The sequence below is a fragment of the Electrona antarctica genome (assembly GCF_951216825.1).
Source record: "Electrona antarctica genome assembly, contig: scaffold_58, whole genome shotgun sequence".
Lineage (NCBI taxonomy): Eukaryota > Metazoa > Chordata > Actinopteri > Myctophiformes > Myctophidae > Electrona > Electrona antarctica.
Genome location: NW_027638206.1, coordinates 39,294 through 50,959, shown reverse-complemented (window position 1 = coordinate 50,959; position 11,666 = coordinate 39,294). Strand labels below are relative to the sequence as shown.

Genomic DNA, 11,666 nt, shown 5'->3' with positions numbered 1-11,666 from the left:
CCATATGTCCAAAGGAGGTGGGGCCAATTGGTAGGGACACGCCCACAATCGATAGGGACACGCCCATAAGTCTAGAGGAGGTGGGGCCAATCGGTAGGGACACGCCCATACATCTAGAGGAGGCGGGGTCCAATCGGTAGGGACACGCCCATACGACGGCCACGCCCATCGATATGTCACCGATATGTTACCGAAAGATAAATATAAATGCTCACAGCCAATCACATGGCAGAGATTTACATTTATAGTGTCCTTCATCACCAAATGTCTTTGCCAAAAATATCAGATCTACAAGCTTGTATAGAGATCTGATATTTTTGGCTTACGTGGTTAACAAAAGTGGCATTAGAGTGTCCGTGATAATCTGGACATTTTGGTCCCGTCTGTATCGTGGAGGTCGTTAGACGACGCTGGTCTGTGGCGTTTCATAACGGTCGGGGATTTTCTTTTTTCGTTTTACCGTTTTGGCGGGAAAGAGACAGTTTTGGCGGGAACCACAGCGTTTTGGCGGGAAAGAGACAGTTTTGGCGGGAACCACAGCGTTTTGGCGGGAAAGAGACGGTTTTGGCGGGAACCACAGCGTTTTGGCGGGAAAAGAGACGGTTTTGGCGGGAACCACAGCGTTTTGGCGGGAACAACAGCGTTTTGGCGGGAAAGAGACCATGGGAGCTCTGTATTTATAGAAACCTTCATTTGTATTTTTTTATTTTGTTTTTTAAAATATTGTCCCGCGTATCGTATAGTTGCATTTCATTCGCTTTATTTTATTTCCTAAATATATATATATATATTTTTTGTCTTATTATTATTATTATTATTATTATTCCATTCCAGTAAATCAGCAGTCTGGGTGTGGAGTGGGGGATTTGGTATATTGTTTTTGAGTGGTGTCTGTCTGTCCCACATGTGTCCCTGGCTGTGTCTGTCTGTCCCACATGTGTCCCTGGCTGTGTCTGTCTGTCCCACATGTGTCCCTGGCTGTGTCTGTCTGTCCCACATGTGTCCCTGGCTGTGTCCGAGCACGAGAATAGCGTTATAGCGTTTGTGCACCACCAAGTGTCACTGTTGCACAGCCTAACACACAGACACAGACACACACAGGCCAGGGAGGAGGGCTTGTACAGTACATTACAGTACAGTACAGTACAGCAGGGGTTCTCAACCCGTGGGTCGCCAAATTATTTTGGGTGGTCCCCAAATAATTAAAAAAAAACTGAATGGCTGGAAAATGGAAATGAAGAGTTTACATATAGTACATATAGTACATGCATACACCTTCCCTAATTATATCTGGTTTCAGTATTTATTCATGGTGTATTGTCTCTATTATTAAGGTTATTGTAGCAGTCAATTTATATTGGGGTTCGGGAGGGGGCGGGGCGGGGGTCCCGAGACGTTGCCAAAGCATTTCCGGGGGTCCGCGGCCAAAAACGTTGAGAACCCCTGCAGTACAGTACAGTACAGTACAACAACAAACAACACTCCTTTGGCTAAAGACGCTGACGGCCAATAGCCGTCATCGCAAACGTGATGAGGTCGGCACATTTGGGCAAGTGGCTATATGGCTGTTTTTAGACCAAGGATGGGTTTTTTTTTTGTGTGCAAAACTATAATGCTTGGAATGGATGAAATTCCAAGCAGACGGAATGGACACGTCACATGCTACTTAAAACCCATTCTGGGCGGGAACCCCTTTTGGTGTTTTAAGCATTAACCCATTAACCCAACCTACAAGCTCATAGCAGCTCATAGCGCTTATAGCAAGCTCATAGCCTCATAGCAAGCTCATAGCCTCATAGCCTCATAGCAAGCTCATAGCCTCATAGCGCTCATAGCAAGCTCATAGCGCTCATAGCAAGCTCATAGCAAGCTCATAGCGCTCATAGCAGCTCATAGCGCTCATAGCGCTCATAGCGCTCATAGCAAGCTCATAGCGCGCCACTCGGTGGCGCGCTATGAGCTTGCTATGAGCGCTATGAGCGCTATGAGCTTGCTATGAGCGCTATGAGCGCTATGAGCTTGCTATGAGCGCTATGAGCTTGCTATGAGCGCTATGAGCGCTATGAGCTTGCTATGAGCGCTATGAGCGCTATGAGCTTGCTATGAGCGCTATGAGCTTGCTATGAGCGCTATGAGCTGCTATTTTTCAATAGCTAAAGTATAACATAATGCTTAAAACACCAAAAGGGGTTCCCGCCCTGAATGGGTTAAACAAAACAACCCTATTGGCTGCCGGACTACAGTATGTCGTTATTGTTTTGATACCTTTTTTTTTTGTTCAATTTATTATTTTATTGTGCTCTTTTTTTATAATATTGTTTATTTTGTATGTTTAACGTCGTGTACAGAACTTTATTCTACATTCAGTAGCAGCGTGCGGATAGAAATATAAAGAAATATTATATGATCATTTCTGAGTCTCCAAAACATTTGTAAATAAAAAGGTTTGTAAGGGAAAATGTTCCGTGTCTTCTTTATCACATTTAACTTTATTTTTCAAAAATAGCAGACATACAAGCTCGTAGCGCGCCACTCGCTGGCGCGCTACGAGCTTGTAGATCTGCTATTTTTCAATAGCTAAATTATAACATAATGTTTAAAACACCAAAAGAGGTTCCCGCCCAAAATGGGTTAAAAAAAAAGAAGAAGGAATTTATCTCAAGATATGTTTGTGTGACCGTCGCTGTACCAGGCAGTACCGGGACCAGGCAGTACCGGGACCAGGTACCTACCAGGCAGTACCGGGACCAGGTACCTACCAGGCAGTACCGGGACCAGGTACCGGTACCAGGCAGTACCGGGACCAGGTACCTACCAGGCAGTACCGGGACCAGGTACCTACCAGGCAGTACCGGGACCAGGTACCTACCAGGCAGTACCGGGACCAGGTACCGGTACCAGGCAGTACCGGGACCAGGTACCTACCAGGCACCACCGGGACCAGGTACCTACCAGGCAGTACCGGGACCAGGTACCGGTACCAGGCAGTACCGGGACCAGGTACCACCGGGACCAGGTACCTACCAGGCAGTACCGGGACCAGGTACCTACCAGGCAGTACCGGGACCCGACCTGCACAATCTATGTAAACTGTCTTTAATAAACACGCTATAAAAATGCACCATTTACCATTTATTTGACAGATCTTAAAGCAACATAGCATGGATTAATCACACCCATGTGAAGTGAGGGGCGCTAATATATTAAAGTCCACTCCTGAATCCAGTGCCTGGTACTGGGACTCTGGTGCAACACACAGGTCCTGGGCCTGGTGAGAGCAGGAGTGGACCTGGTGAGACGTAGGAGGGGCCCGGTCAGGAGTCAACCCACAGAGCCTAGATGGTACCTCCCAGTACCGGCAGAGGAGTTCCGGAGCAACGGATTGTGTGGCCTTGCTCATTCCCTGATGGACTGATCAAGGGTAGCTACTGGGACGTAAGTCGGGATTTGATCAACCCCGGCTGGGTCGCCTGAGTGAGGGGTATGATGTTGGGAGACCCGAAACCCAGATGACCTCAGGATCACTGAGGATACGTCCCAGGTGATGACCTCATGATACATCACTGAGGAGACGTCCCAGGTGATGACCTCAGGATACATCACTGAGGATACGTCCCAGGTGATGACCTCAGGATACATCACTGAGGATACGTCCCAGGTGATGACCTCAGGATCACTGAGGATACGTCCCAGGTGATGACCTCAGGATACATCACTGAGGATACGTCCCAGGTGGTGACCTCAGGATACATCACTGAGGATACGTCCCAGGTGATGACCTCAGGATACATCACTGAGGAGACGTCCCAGGTGATGACCTCAGGATACATCACTGAGGATACGTCCCAGGTGTTGACCTCAGGATACATCACTGAGGATACGTCCCAGGTGGTGACCTCAGGATACATCACTGAGGATACGTCCCAGGTGATGACCTCAGGATACATCACTGAGGATACGTCCCAGGTGATGACCTGAGGATACATCACTGAGGAGACGTCCCAGGTGATGACCTCAGGATACATCACTGAGGAAACGTCCCAGGTGATGACCTCAGGATACATCACTGAGGATACGTCCCAGGTGATGACCTCAGGATACATCACTGAGGATACGTCCCAGGTGATGACCTCAGGATACATCACTGAGGATACGTCCCAGGTGATGACCTCAGGATACATCACTGAGGAGACGTCCCAGGTGATGACCTCAGGATACATCACTGAGGATACGTCCCAGGTGATGACCTCAGGATACATCACTGAGGATACGTCCCAGGTGATGACCTCAGGATACATCACTGAGGAGACGTCCCAGGTGATGACCTCAGGATACATCACTGAGGAGACGTCCCAGGTGATGACCTCAGGATACATCACTGAGGAGACGTCCCAGGTGATGACCTCAGGATACATCACTGAGGATACGTCCCAGGTGATGACCTCAGGATACATCACTGAGGATACGTCCCAGGTGATGACCTCAGGATACATCACTGAGGATACGTCCCAGGTGATGACCTCAGGATACATCACTGAGGATACGTCCCAGGTGATGACCTCAGGATACATCACTGAGGATACGTCCCAGGTGATGACCTCAGGATACATCACTGAGGAGACGACCCAGGTGATGACCTCAGGATACATCACTGAGGATACGTCCCAGGTGATGACCTCAGGATACATCACTGAGGATACGTCCCAGGTGATGACCTCAGGATACATCACTGAGGATACGTCCCATGTGATGACCTCAGGATACATCACTGAGGATACGTCCCAGGTGATGACCTCAGGATACATCACTGAGGAGACATCCCAGGTGATGACCTCAGGATACATCACTGAGGATACGTCCCAGGTGACCTCAGGATACATCACTGAGGATACGTCCCAGGTGATGACCTCAGGATACATCACTGAGGATACGTCCCAGGTGACCTCAGGATACATCACTGAGGATACGTCCCAGGTGATGACCTCAGGATACATCACTGAGGATACGTCCCAGGTGATGACCTCAGGATACATCACTGAGGATACGTCCCAGGTGATGACCTCAGGATACATCACTGAGGAGACGTCCCAGGTGCATCCATGCCATGTATTTTTGAGTGGCGCAAACCACTCCAACAACCAGCTTTGTCTGTATGTTCGTGTACCTGTCCACTCAAAAAAGGAGCATGGTTGCTATGGTTAGTGTGTTACGTCACTGCACCACTCAGTTCACACGGGTGTGATTTTTATTTATAAGTCTAACTCATGTTGATTAGGTGATGTAATGGCGATGGTAAAACAAACGGTGCAAACACAAACATTAAACGCCATTAACAGTAAAGAGACAATATGACGTAAATGAGGGACATTATGACGTAAGTGTTCCCTTGATTGTCAACGGCGTTTACAAAACAAACATTGAACTAAAGACAAACATTAAACCTGTGTATAGAACCGGACACGTATTGAGAGAGAGAGAGAGAGAGAGAAGGGGGGGGGGGGGGGGGGGTACTGAGGAAAGGGAGAGACAGACGGACAACGGTGAGAGAGTTGAGTGGGAGTCACCTTTATCTGTTCACTCGACCCTGACTTCTGGGTTTCCCGAAAACATTAGAAATAATGATCAACAATCTCGTTCTATGAAAAGAACAGTAAATCTATTGAATATATTTGGTTGCTATAAAATGTCAACCTAACCTCAGTGAGTGGCGCAAACAGTAGTGTGATGGAAACTCCTTCAGGTTCTTGACATGAATTAGTTTGAGAACCACTGACAGAAACATGAGGTTTTCTTTTTTTATATATATATAATTTTTATCCCATGATTTTGTAACCCATTTTTCACCCCTGTGCCAATTATCTAATGTGATCCTGGGCTCTACACACCCTCCGCCAACCTAGTCCCCATATATGGGGGACATGGGGAGAGCAACGGACTTGAACTCATGCTTCCTTCATGCCTGAGTGTCCAAGTTGCTCCTTTACACCTGACAGGGGGTAGTTTCCCTGGTTGGACGTAGCGTGTGGAAGGAACACGTTATTCCAACCAGTTCCTTTCCCCTCCATCAGGCGCCCCGGCTGGCCAGGGGGAGGCAGTTTAGAGACCAGGATTACTGCATGTTTTTTGTGAGGGTACCTACCCTAGGGGACACGGGGAGAACATGCAAACTCCACACAGAAAGGCCCTTTCGCCAACCCCGCCTCGGGTATGGGCACTGGACGCGGAGGAGGAAACACGCCGCCAGCACCCACAGCACCCCGAGCGGGAATCGAACCCAGGACCTTCTAGCTGTGAGGCGGACGCCGGACAGAACTACCAACTGTGCCACCGTGCCCCAAACATGAGGTTTTCAGAAAACATTTAGGATGCCACCGAGTGGCGTGCTACACGCTTGTAGGTCTGTTATTTTTGAAAAATCGTGAACATGTGGTGCAAATCGTTGAATATATACTCTTTCAGAGCGAACGTTTTTATCTCATAGCTTTGCTTCTGGGAGGTGGTCCCTGAAACAACACATTTTCAGATTTGGGTCGGTGGCCAATTTCATATATTTTTGGGGGTCCTTGACATGAAATATGGAGAACCACTGATATAGAAAATGAGGTCTTTCAGAAAAAAAATACATTTTAAAAAAGATTTTTTTTAAATTTCGACGTCGGGCCTAAATGGGTTAACCTATTCCGTCCATTTAGTCCATACATATATAATATACATACATATATATATATATATGTATATATATATAAGTCTAGAGGAGGTGGGGCCAATCGGTAGGGACACGCCCATACATCTAGAGGAGGCGGGGTCCAATCGGTAGGGACACGCCCATACGACGGCCACGCCCATCGATATGTCACCGATATGTTACCGAAAGATAAATATAAATGCTCACAGCCAATCACATGGCAGAGATTTACATTTATAGTGTCCTTCATCACCAAATGTCTTTGCCAAAAATATCAGATCTACAAGCTTGTATAGAGATCTGATATTTTTGGCTTACGTGGTTAACAAAAGTGGCATTAGAGTGTCCGTGATAATCTGGACATTTTGGTCCCGTCTGTATCGTGGAGGTCGTTAGACGACGCTGGTCTGTGGCGTTTCATAACGGTCGGGGATTTTCTTTTTTCGTTTTACCGTTTTGGCGGGAAAGAGACAGTTTTGGCGGGAACCACAGCGTTTTGGCGGGAAAGAGACAGTTTTGGCGGGAACCACAGCGTTTTGGCGGGAAAGAGACGGTTTTGGCGGGAACCACAGCGTTTTGGCGGGAAAAGAGACGGTTTTGGCGGGAACCACAGCGTTTTGGCGGGAACAACAGCGTTTTGGCGGGAAAGAGACCATGGGAGCTCTGTATTTATAGAAACCTTCATTTGTATTTTTTTATTTTGTTTTTTAAAATATTGTCCCGCGTATCGTATAGTTGCATTTCATTCGCTTTATTTTATTTCCTAAATATATATATATATATTTTTTGTCTTATTATTATTATTATTATTATTCCATTCCAGTAAATCAGCAGTCTGGGTGTGGAGTGGGGGATTTGGTATATTGTTTTTGAGTGGTGTCTGTCTGTCCCACATGTGTCCCTGGCTGTGTCTGTCTGTCCCACATGTGTCCCTGGCTGTGTCTGTCTGTCCCACATGTGTCCCTGGCTGTGTCTGTCTGTCCCACATGTGTCCCTGGCTGTGTCCGAGCACGAGAATAGCGTTATAGCGTTTGTGCACCACCAAGTGTCACTGTTGCACAGCCTAACACACAGACACAGACACACACAGGCCAGGGAGGAGGGCTTGTACAGTACATTACAGTACAGTACAGTACAGCAGGGGTTCTCAACCCGTGGGTCGCCAAATTATTTTGGGTGGTCCCCAAATAATTAAAAAAAAACTGAATGGCTGGAAAATGGAAATGAAGAGTTTACATATAGTACATATAGTACATGCATACACCTTCCCTAATTATATCTGGTTTCAGTATTTATTCATGGTGTATTGTCTCTATTATTAAGGTTATTGTAGCAGTCAATTTATATTGGGGTTCGGGAGGGGGCGGGGCGGGGGTCCCGAGACGTTGCCAAAGCATTTCCGGGGGTCCGCGGCCAAAAACGTTGAGAACCCCTGCAGTACAGTACAGTACAGTACAACAACAAACAACACTCCTTTGGCTAAAGACGCTGACGGCCAATAGCCGTCATCGCAAACGTGATGAGGTCGGCACATTTGGGCAAGTGGCTATATGGCTGTTTTTAGACCAAGGATGGGTTTTTTTTTTTGTGTGCAAAACTATAATGCTTGGAATGGATGAAATTCCAAGCAGACGGAATGGACACGTCACATGCTACTTAAAACCCATTCTGGGCGGGAACCCCTTTTGGTGTTTTAAGCATTAACCCATTAACCCAACCTACAAGCTCATAGCAGCTCATAGCGCTTATAGCAAGCTCATAGCCTCATAGCAAGCTCATAGCCTCATAGCCTCATAGCAAGCTCATAGCCTCATAGCGCTCATAGCAAGCTCATAGCGCTCATAGCAAGCTCATAGCAAGCTCATAGCGCTCATAGCAGCTCATAGCGCTCATAGCAAGCTCATAGCGCGCCACTCGGTGGCGCGCTATGAGCTTGCTATGAGCGCTATGAGCGCTATGAGCTTGCTATGAGCGCTATGAGCGCTATGAGCTTGCTATGAGCGCTATGAGCTTGCTATGAGCGCTATGAGCGCTATGAGCTTGCTATGAGCGCTATGAGCGCTATGAGCTTGCTATGAGCGCTATGAGCGCTATGAGCTTGCTATGAGCGCTATGAGCTTGCTATGAGCGCTATGAGCTGCTATTTTTCAATAGCTAAAGTATAACATAATGCTTAAAACACCAAAAGGGGTTCCCGCCCTGAATGGGTTAAACAAAACAACCCTATTGGCTGCCGGACTACAGTATGTCGTTATTGTTTTGATACCTTTTTTTTTTGTTCAATTTATTATTTTATTGTGCTCTTTTTTTATAATATTGTTTATTTTGTATGTTTAACGTCGTGTACAGAACTTTATTCTACATTCAGTAGCAGCGTGCGGATAGAAATATAAAGAAATATTATATGATCATTTCTGAGTCTCCAAAACATTTGTAAATAAAAAGGTTTGTAAGGGAAAATGTTCCGTGTCTTCTTTATCACATTTAACTTTATTTTTCAAAAATAGCAGACATACAAGCTCGTAGCGCGCCACTCGCTGGCGCGCTACGAGCTTGTAGATCTGCTATTTTTCAATAGCTAAATTATAACATAATGTTTAAAACACCAAAAGAGGTTCCCGCCCAAAATGGGTTAAAAAAAAAGAAGAAGGAATTTATCTCAAGATATGTTTGTGTGACCGTCGCTGTACCAGGCAGTACCGGGACCAGGCAGTACCGGGACCAGGTACCTACCAGGCAGTACCGGGACCAGGTACCTACCAGGCAGTACCGGGACCAGGTACCGGTACCAGGCAGTACCGGGACCAGGTACCTACCAGGCAGTACCGGGACCAGGTACCTACCAGGCAGTACCGGGACCAGGTACCTACCAGGCAGTACCGGGACCAGGTACCGGTACCAGGCAGTACCGGGACCAGGTACCTACCAGGCACCACCGGGACCAGGTACCTACCAGGCAGTACCGGGACCAGGTACCGGTACCAGGCAGTACCGGGACCAGGTACCACCGGGACCAGGTACCTACCAGGCAGTACCGGGACCCGACCTGCACAATCTATGTAAACTGTCTTTAATAAACACGCTATAAAAATGCACCATTTACCATTTATTTGACAGATCTTAAAGCAACATAGCATGGATTAATCACACCCATGTGAAGTGAGGGGCGCTAATATATTAAAGTCCACTCCTGAATCCAGTGCCTGGTACTGGGACTCTGGTGCAACACACAGGTCCTGGGCCTGGTGAGAGCAGGAGTGGACCTGGTGAGACGTAGGAGGGGCCCGGTCAGGAGTCAACCCACAGAGCCTAGATGGTACCTCCCAGTACCGGCAGAGGAGTTCCGGAGCAACGGATTGTGTGGCCTTGCTCATTCCCTGATGGACTGATCAAGGGTAGCTACTGGGACGTAAGTCGGGATTTGATCAACCCCGGCTGGGTCGCCTGAGTGAGGGGTATGATGTTGGGAGACCCGAAACCCAGATGACCTCAGGATCACTGAGGATACGTCCCAGGTGATGACCTCATGATACATCACTGAGGAGACGTCCCAGGTGATGACCTCAGGATACATCACTGAGGATACGTCCCAGGTGATGACCTCAGGATACATCACTGAGGATACGTCCCAGGTGATGACCTCAGGATCACTGAGGATACGTCCCAGGTGATGACCTCAGGATACATCACTGAGGATACGTCCCAGGTGGTGACCTCAGGATACATCACTGAGGATACGTCCCAGGTGATGACCTCAGGATACATCACTGAGGAGACGTCCCAGGTGATGACCTCAGGATACATCACTGAGGATACGTCCCAGGTGTTGACCTCAGGATACATCACTGAGGATACGTCCCAGGTGGTGACCTCAGGATACATCACTGAGGATACGTCCCAGGTGATGACCTCAGGATACATCACTGAGGATACGTCCCAGGTGATGACCTGAGGATACATCACTGAGGAGACGTCCCAGGTGATGACCTCAGGATACATCACTGAGGAAACGTCCCAGGTGATGACCTCAGGATACATCACTGAGGATACGTCCCAGGTGATGACCTCAGGATACATCACTGAGGATACGTCCCAGGTGATGACCTCAGGATACATCACTGAGGATACGTCCCAGGTGATGACCTCAGGATACATCACTGAGGAGACGTCCCAGGTGATGACCTCAGGATACATCACTGAGGATACGTCCCAGGTGATGACCTCAGGATACATCACTGAGGATACGTCCCAGGTGATGACCTCAGGATACATCACTGAGGAGACGTCCCAGGTGATGACCTCAGGATACATCACTGAGGAGACGTCCCAGGTGATGACCTCAGGATACATCACTGAGGAGACGTCCCAGGTGATGACCTCAGGATACATCACTGAGGATACGTCCCAGGTGATGACCTCAGGATACATCACTGAGGATACGTCCCAGGTGATGACCTCAGGATACATCACTGAGGATACGTCCCAGGTGATGACCTCAGGATACATCACTGAGGATACGTCCCAGGTGATGACCTCAGGATACATCACTGAGGATACGTCCCAGGTGATGACCTCAGGATACATCACTGAGGAGACGACCCAGGTGATGACCTCAGGATACATCACTGAGGATACGTCCCAGGTGATGACCTCAGGATACATCACTGAGGATACGTCCCAGGTGATGACCTCAGGATACATCACTGAGGATACGTCCCATGTGATGACCTCAGGATACATCACTGAGGATACGTCCCAGGTGATGACCTCAGGATACATCACTGAGGAGACATCCCAGGTGATGACCTCAGGATACATCACTGAGGATACGTCCCAGGTGACCTCAGGATACATCACTGAGGATACGTCCCAGGTGATGACCTCAGGATACATCACTGAGGATACGTCCCAGGTGACCTCAGGATACATCACTGAGGATACGTCCCAGGTGATGACCTCAGGATACATCACTGAGGATACG

The 11,666-nt window shown here is 48.0% G+C and overlaps 1 protein-coding gene across 1 annotated transcript in view; it reads left to right on the top strand.

Moving 5' to 3' along the window:
• The window catches only part of creb3l2 (cAMP responsive element binding protein 3-like 2), a 23,551-nt gene extending 22,211 nt beyond the window's left edge, over window positions 1-1,340 (top strand). Inside the window, exon 8 of the mRNA XM_079531170.1 lies at window positions 1-1,340. This exon is cut by the window's left edge and continues 838 nt beyond it. The gene's annotated coding sequence lies outside the window, so the exon portion shown is untranslated.
• Window positions 1,341-11,666: the final 10,326 nt, after the last annotated feature.